The 10,748-nt window shown below is 39.6% G+C and overlaps 2 pseudogenes; both read left to right on the top strand.

Annotated features, from left to right (window-relative positions):
• Nucleotides 1-1,398, top strand: part of LOC126495864 (actin-related protein 2/3 complex subunit 2-like) — a 28,620-nt pseudogene extending 27,222 nt beyond the window's left edge.
• Nucleotides 1,399-2,269: 871 nt separating this feature from the next.
• LOC126495865 (dehydrodolichyl diphosphate synthase complex subunit Nus1-like) lies at nucleotides 2,270-3,123 on the top strand (annotated as a pseudogene).
• The last annotated feature ends 7,625 nt before the right edge of the window (nucleotides 3,124-10,748 follow it).

Here is a 10,748-nt window from a genome sequence, read left to right as displayed (position 1 = left end):
TTGCATGTCATTTGAGCATAGCAAATCCTCCTAGTCAGGTAACCACAGGTTAAAATATAAATAATATGGGCAAATCTATATATTTCTCTTAAAATACATATTTCTCTCTATCTCAAGCCCTAATGACAAATTTGGGAAGCTCTTCAGATCCTAGCTGGAGAAAAAGTCTGTCCTGCAGACACAAACACCAAGAATCAAGTGTGACATTCAGGGACAGCTCATCACCTAAATGGTGAACAATCTGAGCAAGTGAGTCATCTGAGCAAGAGAGAGATTTAAAGGCTAAAGCCCAGTAAAGACCTTTCTGGGGGGACCCGGATCATGGGTGAGGCGGCGGCAGAGGCAGCAGCGGCTTGGCAGGCGGGTTAAAGCTTCAGAGGCAGCTGCCGCCACGACCCTGCTGGAGGTGAACAACCGCATCATCGAGGAGATCTCACTCTCGTTCCAGAACACGGCCTTCAGAAACAAACCAGAAGCTGTAGAAGTAACATTTGCAGATTTTGATTGTGTCCTTCATCATATTTCAAATCCTAATGGAGACAAAACAAAGGATGGTCAGTATTCCTTTGAAATTCTACAAGGAACTTTAGGCACATGGTGCTGATGAGTTATTAAAGAGAGTATACGGGAGTTTCTTGGTAAACCCAGAATCAGGATACAATGTTTCTTTGGTATATGACCTTGAAAATCTGCCTGCATCCAAGGATTCTATTGTGCAGAAGACTGGCATGTTGAAGCAAAATTGCTTTGCCTCTGTCTTTGAGAAATACTTCCAGTTCCAAGAAGAGGACAAGGAAGGAGAGTACAGAGCGGTTATCCATTGCCGGGAGGATGAGACCATGTCTGTTGAATCTAAAAAGACAGAGTCACAGTAGTCTTCAGCAAGGTGTTTAAGGATGACGACGATGTTGTCATTGGAAAGGTCTTCATGCAGAAGTTCAAAGAAGGACGAAGAGCCCAGCCCCCCAGGTCCTTTTTAACCACAGGGAACCTCCTCTAGAGCTGAGAGACACAGATGCTGCCATGGGTGACCACACTGGCTGCATCACCTTCGTGCTCTTCCCTCGCCACACCAATGCCACTGCTTGAGACAACACCATCAACCTGATCCACACGTTCTGGGACTATCTGCACTACCACATTTAGTGCTCAAGGCTTATATTCATACACGAATGCGAGCGAAACCATCTGACTTCCTTAAGGTACTCAACCGTGCACACCAAGATGCAGAGAAAAAAGTAATGAAAACATTCACGGGGAAGACATTTTCATCCCACTAATGCTTGGGAACTGAGGAAGAAGCTCTGTTGATGGAAGGCTGGACAGCTTGCTACTGGATAATTGTAGCCCTTCATGTTGCACCTCTCCAGGTTCTTAAGGGATTCTCCGTTTGGGTACCATTTTGTACGAGTTTGGCAATTAATATGCAGAAACAAACTGTGCTTGCAAGGACTTCACAGTTCCCAAGAGTTTAAGAAAAAAAATTCCACTTGATCAACTTAATTCCCTTCTTTTATTTTTCCCTTTCTCACTCCCCTTCCTTTTCCCCTTTTCCAAGCTGTTTACTTTGCAGTATGTTACTGGTAATGAGTTGCAGATAGTGCAATCTTAACTTGTTTTCTTCTAAGTATTTGAGTTCAAAACTCCTGTATCTAAAGAATACGGCTGGGGTCATTAATAAAGAAAATCTTTCTATCTAAAAAAAAAACCAAAAACCTTTATGAAGGCTATTTTTTCACCACTGTGGTGTTTCATGTTAGAAATAGACAAAAATATGGTACCTACAAGAAAGAAAACTCAGGCCAGACTTGGTGACAAGTGTTTTTATCTAGTCATCTGTCTGAGCCAGTGAAAATGTTTGGACAGACTTAAGTTATATCACAGCTAGCTATCCATAACAATGAGTTCAAGAAAGTCAATGAAATTTGTAGTATGCTTGTAGCCACTTCTGCAGCATTAAAATGATAGCATCTATGGCCACAGGAGTCAGGGGTGGGGTTACAAGGAGAACTGGGGATAGAAAGCACCAATCTGTTAGTGATGTATTGTGGATACTAAAGTGATATTCCTGAACTGATAGATATTACCATTCCTTAGTGGTCTGGGATGTCACCAATTTGTTGTCAGGAAGCCATAAATAAATAGACTTGGGAGGGCGGAGGAAGAAGGCAGTGGGGGCTAGGTGAGGAGCTGGCAGTGGTGAGGGGCTCGGGCACGGGGATGTGGGACGGAGGGGAAGGAGGAGATGGTGCCCCAGCACCATGGGAGAATGACTGGGCTGTGGGAGCTGGTGTGGCAGGTGCTGCAAGTGCTGCTCTGCCTGCAGAGCCCTCACCTCCTGGCTCTGCCTTTGCTTCCCCTGGAAGTGGATCTGGAGCAGCTGCTGTTGCACAGCCTCCACTGTGGTCCTAGCGCTGCTCGGCTTCAAGCTGAGCAAGCCCTGGCCATTGGCAGGAACCAGCATCATCACCTGCACCCTCACTGTGCCCCAAGCTGGCTGCCACCCCACCCAGGCTGTGCTGGTCTTGGGAGGGCGGGTACCTGCAGAAGCTGCTACTGTATATGGGCCTGGTGGTCACTAAGGAGGAGCATGAGCCCAGCTTCTCAGACACCGTGAGCCTCAGTGGTGTGGTGTATGGCCTTGGGGATCTCTACATTAGTGTCTAAGACCACTAAGAGAATTAGTGTCTAAGACCACTAAGAGAAATAACTCCAGATTGATGGATAAAATTTTGAAACAACAACAGAAACTTTTGGGCCGAGATTGTTCCAAATAATCACCAGAATTTGCAAGTAGTAATGACAAAGACCACCAAGTATTAAATTGCCCTTCAGCAATGAAGGTGCTGTCCCCAGAAGATGAAAAAGCATATATTCTGAGGCCTGCTCAGGACTTTTGCTCAGCAGCAGAGGACACCCAGAGATTTGGATGTAGATCTGCTAGATGGCTTACTTAGTTCACATGGTTTCCCTGACCCTGAGTTAGTATTGAAGTTTGGTCCTATGGACAGCACCTTAGGCTTCCTTCCCTGGCAAATCAGATTGACTGAGATCATCTTTCTGCCTTCTCACCTAAACATCAGTTATGAGGACGTTTTCTCTGCCCTTCATCAGAGTGCCTGAGAAAGTAGTGGTTCCTGGTTGTGTAATATGACATCAGATTGATTCTGATGTTTACAAAGTACCTATAAAACCTTGTACACACCTAGAAAAAAATCTAAGAAACCCAGGACCAAAGCCCCCATGATTCAGGTTTTTGTTATCCAAGTGTCCTACAGCATATATGCCAACCTATTGCTCTGAAGGAACAACACACAAAGACAGTAAGAAGAGGCTGCAGAATATGATAAACTTTTGGCTAAGGGAATGAAAGAAGCCAGGAACAGATTGTCAAGAGATGTAGGTTGTCCTCATTGAGAGCTACTACGTCTAAATCTCAGACCAGTCAAAAGTAAGATTACTGGGGCCAGAGAGATGGCTCAGCAGTTAAAAGGACTGGCTGCTAAACCAGAGGACCCAGGTTCGATTCCCAGCATAGCAGCTAACAATGACCCACAGCTCCAGTTCCCTTTTCTGGCCTCTGTGGACGTGGTGTGAATGCAGTGCATAGACTACATGCAGGCCAAATACCCATGCACATTATAAAGTAATAAAAAAGTATCTGAAAACAAGGTTTTATTGTAAGGGTTATAAAATAATAAATAAACAAAAAGTTTTATAGTTAAAACACCTGAAGCAGTTACTTCCTTACTTGATAAGTACAATTTTGAATCTTGAATTATTTCAAGACATCAGAGTAGGCCTAAGCATTTATATTAATATATTTAAAGTATTTCCCAACATTGTTAAACTAAAAGTATAATGCAGTTTCAAGAAGAAAAAGGTAAAAAACCTGGTGTTATCAACCTCACTTCTGCTAGATTGAACAACATATCCTGAAGCAGGCCTTTTGTAGATTATCAACTTAGTGCTAAAAGAGACACCAAGTTTCACTATGAAGAAAAGTCACTTGGGAATTAAAGAGAAGCAAAATGTAACAAATATACTTACTCCTTTTGGAAAGCTGTGCACAGAGGGAAGCTGAATCCAAAGACCAAGCACATCTGTGCATCTGGGCTGTAACCATTCTGCAGTAACATTTCCACACACTCTTCCCGTCCTCCAAACACTCCCCACTAAACAGGGCTCACTTTGTCTAAACCAGTATCACAGCCTGGTTAGTAAGCAGTATTAACAAGTCCAAGATCCGTCAAATACACAAACGGGAGGAATATTTACTATAGGAGATTTGTCTGTTGTCCTTGTTCACTATTATTTGTCTTATCACCATCATTACCTATGCTCCCAAATCCAATTTTATGTTTAGTATTTCAGAATCTAATAAATCATTAAAAATTAAAAATTTATGACATCTTGATCTATGCATGCTAATGGATGGAACTAGAAAAACCAATACTGAGTGAGGTAACCCAGACCTAGATATATAAACATGGTATGGACTCACTCATATGTTGATACTAGCTGTAAAGCAAAAAGTAGTGAGCCTATTGTATGTTGAAAAAAAGAAGATAACACATCATATAGCTTAACCCCTCTAAGTGTAAAGAAGCATTTACAAACAATATTTGAGAATATGGGCACAGTACTGTCCAAACTCCTTTCTGCATTTTATAGGGAAAAGAATTTTCTTGGGAGGGGGGTGTTTACAGCAACCTTTCAGGAGGTTTTGATCCATTAAACCATATTGGTCTGGAAGCAATCCACAGGTTCTCATCTTCTGTGAAAACTAAAGAAGAACCTCCTTTCCAAAGCAACATATCCTCAGACTAAAATTTTGGAATCAAGATACCTTTATGTTGGTTTAACTTAGCAGTCCATACAATGAAATGTCTCTCTGTACTTAGCTCTTTCACAGTCAAAAAAATTCAAAGAAAACACAATAATATACATAATCTAAACTCTTTGTGTATTTTCCATCTTTACACGGCTTATTTTTCTTTACTCCTTTTAACCTATGACTGTCTATACTCTGTCTCTTTAAAGACATTTTCACTTATTTTTCAACTCTCTTCTTTCTCTCTTCCAAGCATACTCTTTTTTTTCTCTCTTTTAAGGCTACGTACATTTATCCAACACTGTGACCCATTTAGGTTTCTTTTATGTCTGAATCTGTCTTTATTGCCTTATCTGTAATTCTTTACTGTCTGGAAGAGCTTTTAAAATGGTAAGCAGATCAGTTGCAGCTGCTCTGGATGCTGGCTCTGCCTCTCTCCACTTTCAAAATGGTAGACATGCCATTACTGCCAGGTCTCAGAAGAGGTACGCTTATCACTTTAACTCTAAGAATGACTGTGCACAAATGAACCCTTTTTATCTGAGTAATAGCTAAATCTGTCATATAGCACACTGCACGACCTGGAAATATCTCTGTGTGTGGTGGCAGGAATCTGCCATGCTCTCCTGCTTGTGCACACGTAGTAGAATTGATTCTACCAACTGCCCAGGAGGGGAGCGCTGAGCCATGGGCATGGTCGCAGTTTCTTTCCTCCAGACCCTGAGTAGACACACAAACACCTGAGCCCACAAATGCCATTAAAAAGCTCTATAGCTAGCGTTTGCACTGGCAGCATGGAATAACCACACAGAAACTATAGTAATTAAATCACTGCTTTGTCCATTAGCTCTCACTTATTATTGGCTAACTCTTACATATTAATTTAACCCTTCTCCATTAATCTGTGTATCACCATGAGGTCATGGCCTACAAGAGAAGATTCAGCACATCTATGGTGGCAAACCCATGGAGATGCCCAAATGGGCTGGTATCTTAAAGGCTACTGGCTGAAGGAGCTGAATGTGCTCCCACATTACCTCCCCTTTTTATTTAAATAAGAGAGTTCCAAACCCAATATAAAACTATATACACTAGGAACAGATATCAAGAATAAATAGAATTACACCCAGCATAAACAATATTAAGCAAGGAACATGTGCTAAATGTTTTAATAAACATTCTATCTTATGGAGTCTAAGTCTTCTATGGAAAATGGCTTGGCTAGATCATAAGAGTACAGTAACTATGACTATCTAATCTTCAACCTCAGCGAAGGCCTAAGAAGAGACATAATATTACTTAAGCAAGCAGGAAGTACAATCAACTGGCTTCCAAAGCAAGTGATATATGACTGAGACAATTAGCCAACTGAGCAATCACCCAAAGTCTCATTTTGCCACATTGAAGCAACCAAATTTGGCTAAGGCCTACCTTAATTGACAGAGCATTTCAGAGGCAGGAAAATTTTCAAAACCGTCTTACCCAGTCTTAGTAAGATTTGACAGTTCTGCTTAGCCATTTCTGGATACTATATAACTTGTCAGTAGTTGAGGCATTGTCAGTTCCTTGTCCAAAGGCCAGTTTTGACAAGAAGAACACAAACTCCAATGGATTGTGTTCAGTGTTCAACATCCTCTCAGGAATAGATTGGTGCTGTCAGAAGCACTCATGTCTCATGTCAACAGAACCCTAAATTATTAAAATGCCATGTTCCACAGGTCCTTGAAGTGGTTGAAGATTACCTAACTGGACAGAATATAATCTCTATGTATCTAAAGAACCTAATTTATCTGATTGTATGTGCAACAAACATGAAAAACTATTGACTTATAATAATTAATACCTGTATAACTTAAAGACTAAAACTTAATGTCAGAATATTAAATAATTTGTAAACAAATGTGTAACAAATGAGAATGATGACCTCAAAATATAAACAACCTATAAGTATCTTAATCAGGGGTAGCAGTAATATATAATACAATATGAAAATATACCCTAAAAGTTGTATCAGTATACAAAATGTGCTATACCGAGACAGAAACACACATACATACAATCTGACAAAAGAACTTTGCATAGATGAATAAACAATGTAGACAAAAGAAACAAATACAATTTGAACTTGTATCAATATACAAAAACTATACCAATGTAAATTATCCATAAATAATAGCTCACAAGTATTCACTCTATTACCCACTATTACTGCCCCCCTTTTCTTTGAACAAACATAGATTTCACCCCAACCCTCTGCCTTGTATGAGTCATAATATCAACCCCTAAACAGTGTTCCCAACTCTAAGGACAAACTTTTTGGGGATAGGGGAATGTCATCTTTTAGAATTACTTCCTGCTGTCATGGGGGTGATATTCTCTGAAAAGAATCCTGTAAAAATTAAGTGGTGCTTAAGCTCCAAAATTACTGTCTAGCACAGTTGCAAACAATTTCTGAGCAGTCAATGGGTTTTTTGTTAGTTTTTGTTTTTATTTTCAAAGTTTTCATTTGGAGTTCTGCCAGAATATAAGAAGGTGCACCATTTCAGCAGCTGGTACCCAAAAGAGCGGTCTTATAGTAGCACTGTCTATATCACGATGTCATCTCAATTAGGTGCAGTGGTTGCTGTGGGGCCTCATCTTCTTCCTGGAACCCTCTAAGTTTACAGCAGGAAAAGGATCTGTAGGAAAATCTATTGATCGTCATGGAAAACTTAAACATCATTCATATAAACAGACATACAATGAAGAATGTGATATAGACAAAATAGGCATGGAGAAAGTAAATTTTTTCTAAAGTCTTCCTTCTGTCTTATAACAGATGGCTCGTGATATGAGACAGAAAATCTGAATGTTCATTTTAACAACAAGCTTGGATTTAGAGAGGTACAAAGCCACTTCAAAACCAGATATACACACATATGTGTGTGTGTGCGTGTGTGTGTATAAATTGCAAGTACCTGGATTCATAAGCCATATTTTGTTTTCTAGATGCCTCTTAGTGGATAATCATTTTTCCTTCTGTCAGCAGATTATAGAAAGAGCAAGTAGGACACCTCCTTATAATGTCCTTAGCTTGTTGCCATGTAATAGAAAACTCTTTATTTAAACCTTTTCTAGTGACGTGATTTTTTTTTATAAATTTCAGAGGCCTGAAACAGGTTTCCAATCAATAATTGATCAATTTCTGCATTATCTTGCGCTAGAGGACCTGGCAGACCCATATGGGATTGAATGTGTGTTATGTACATAGGACAAAGCCTATTCCTGATCATGTCTTGCACCTGGATAAACAATGAAGTCAATTTTCTATTAACAGGTGTAAATTCAGCAGTTTCAATATGCAAGATAACTCTTTTCGCATATTGTAATTTGGTAAGTATATTAAGAAATTCTATAAAATCCCTTATCACCATAAGAATGGCAAAAAAATTTCACCTTCTGGACAGAATTATAAGGGCTTTTTTCCACCTTACTCAATTTGTCTGATTTGTAATCTGCCTTCCCTGATTTATTAGCATCAGTATGAAATGTATAGGCTCCAGTCATCAGAGCATCACAAACGATATGAGGAAGAATCCAAGAAGTCCTCTTTCTGGGGTTAAGTCAATCGCTTTGGGGATAGTTGCTATTAATTTCTCCAAAAAACTTAGCACAAGCTCTTTGTCATGGTTCATTTTCATCCCATAACTTTTTATTTCATCAGTAGTGAAAGGCACTATAATTTCTGCTGGGTCTATACCTGCCAGCAGACAAAGTCTCAGTTTACCTTTTATAATTAATTCAAAGATGTTTTCCACATAAGTTTTTAATTTATTACTTGGTTTATGTGGTAAAAAGATCCATTCTAAAATAATATCTTCCTCTTCATTAAAATTCCCATAGGAGAAATTCTGGAAGTCAGTATGACAAGAATACAACTAGGATTTCGATTCACCCTATCCACATGTGACTCCTGCAATTTTTTCTCAACAATTGTCAGTTTCTTTTCTGCTTTAGCTGTGATTCTCTGGGACTATTAAAATCTTTATCACCATCTAATGCTTTGTTTAAATGAATTATTAGATAAGGTGTTATTGCAACAGCTGGTAGTAGGCTGGAAATGTCTCCTAACAATCTTTGAAAGTCATTAAGAGTCCGTAACTGGTCTCTGCTAATTTGTACCTTTTGGGTTCTAATTTTTTGTAAGCCTATTTTATAACCTAGATAACTGACAGAATCTCCTCTCTGTATTTTTCAGGAGCAATCTACAATCCCTATTTAGGTAAAACTATCTTTATTTCTTCAAACATTCTTTCTAAAGTGTTATAGACATCCATGTAATGGTAAATTTTATAAGAAATTGCTTACACATTATTTCGAATGGCTGACTTACAAAGTATTGACACAGGGTGAGGTTGTTGAGCATTCCTTGTTGGAGGACAGCCCACTGGTACCTCCTAGTAGGCTGAGAATTATTACAAGTAGGCACTGTGAAGACAAACTTTTCTCTATCTTTTTCTTGTAAAGGTATAGTGAAGAAACAGTCCTTTAAATCAATAACTATGAGAGGCCATCACTTTGGTAATGGAGAGGGCAGAGGAATTCCAGATTGCAGAGGGCCCATTGATTGAATAACCTTGTTGATAGCTCTAAGATCTGTCACCATTCTCCATTTTCCAGATTTTTTTCCTTAACAAATAAAGGAGAATTTTAAGGCTGATAGATTCTTCTATATGTCAGGCATCTTGTACCAGCTCTTGTACCATGCTCTTGTACCAGCTGTTCTAAAGCCTGAAACTATTCCTCAGCTAGGGGCCATAGCTTAACCAATATTGGTTTCTCAGTCAACCATTTTAAAGGCAGGGCTGTTGGTACATCTAAAGGGTTGTCAATTGCTTTGTGTCCTTGTACAGCCCAAAAGGCCACTGTTCATCGTCTGTAATATCTTCTAACAGTTTCCTCAGAAACATAAGCTTTAGGGGCTTCAGGAATATTAATCTGGGTATTCCATTGCTGCAATAGGTCATGACCCTACACATTCACTGCAATATTGGATATATATGGCCTTAGTTTTCCTATTTGCCCTTCTGGCCCTGTGCATTCAACCCATCTTGTGCTTTGTCTTTCCCAAGATAGGGTTCCAATTCCCATGGACTGAACATCTACCTCCTGAAGAGGCCAATTCAGATGCCAAGATTTTATATTAATGATACTTACATCCACACTATGTCTAATAAGCTTCAATAAAAATGCCATTTATACACACTTTTAGCTTTGGTCTTTGGTCATTTATAGAAGTCTGCCAGAATATACCTTTCCTCTGTCTCAGCAGAGCTCTTGACTCATTCTCCACATTTATCTCATCATTCAGACCAGTATTGCTTTTGACAGCAAGCATGGGACTGTTTAATTTTCCTGACGAGACTCATTCTCCACAGTAACTGGGAATGACTGGACCATAACTGTCATGGTGGCTTGTGAGAGCTCCCTGCCCCATGCTGTTTCCCAACGGCATCAGATTAAAATTCATTGGTCCAATGTCAGCCTTTGCCACACCTCCTGCATATGCCTGAAGGCTGAGACCTCCTATTTGTGTCATTTCCAGAAGAGTCAATATTCCTGGAAACCTATTGCCTACACTCCCTTCTCATCTGTCCCATTCTACCACAGTTAAAACATCTGGTATTTTGATGTCTTCTCTTACCATTGTAAATTGATTCTCCTACCCACGCTTCAGTACCATAGTCAAGTGTCTCCACATTCAATGTTTGTAAAACTCATTCATCCATGGGTGCTGATCTGATCTTTCAAGGCCCCAGGATCTCTTTGCACTCTATGTTGGCATTCTCATAAGCCAGAGATCCAATTATTATATGTCTAGCTTCTGGGTCAGTTATACTTATTTCTACATCCCTAGTTAATCTTTGCAAAAACT

Source organism: Alexandromys fortis, unplaced genomic scaffold (assembly GCF_014885135.2).
Source record: "Alexandromys fortis isolate MF-2015 unplaced genomic scaffold, M_Fortis_MF-2015_v1.1 scaffold_677, whole genome shotgun sequence".
Taxonomy (NCBI): domain Eukaryota; kingdom Metazoa; phylum Chordata; class Mammalia; order Rodentia; family Cricetidae; genus Alexandromys; species Alexandromys fortis.
This window is presented reverse-complemented; position numbering and strand designations above follow the sequence as displayed.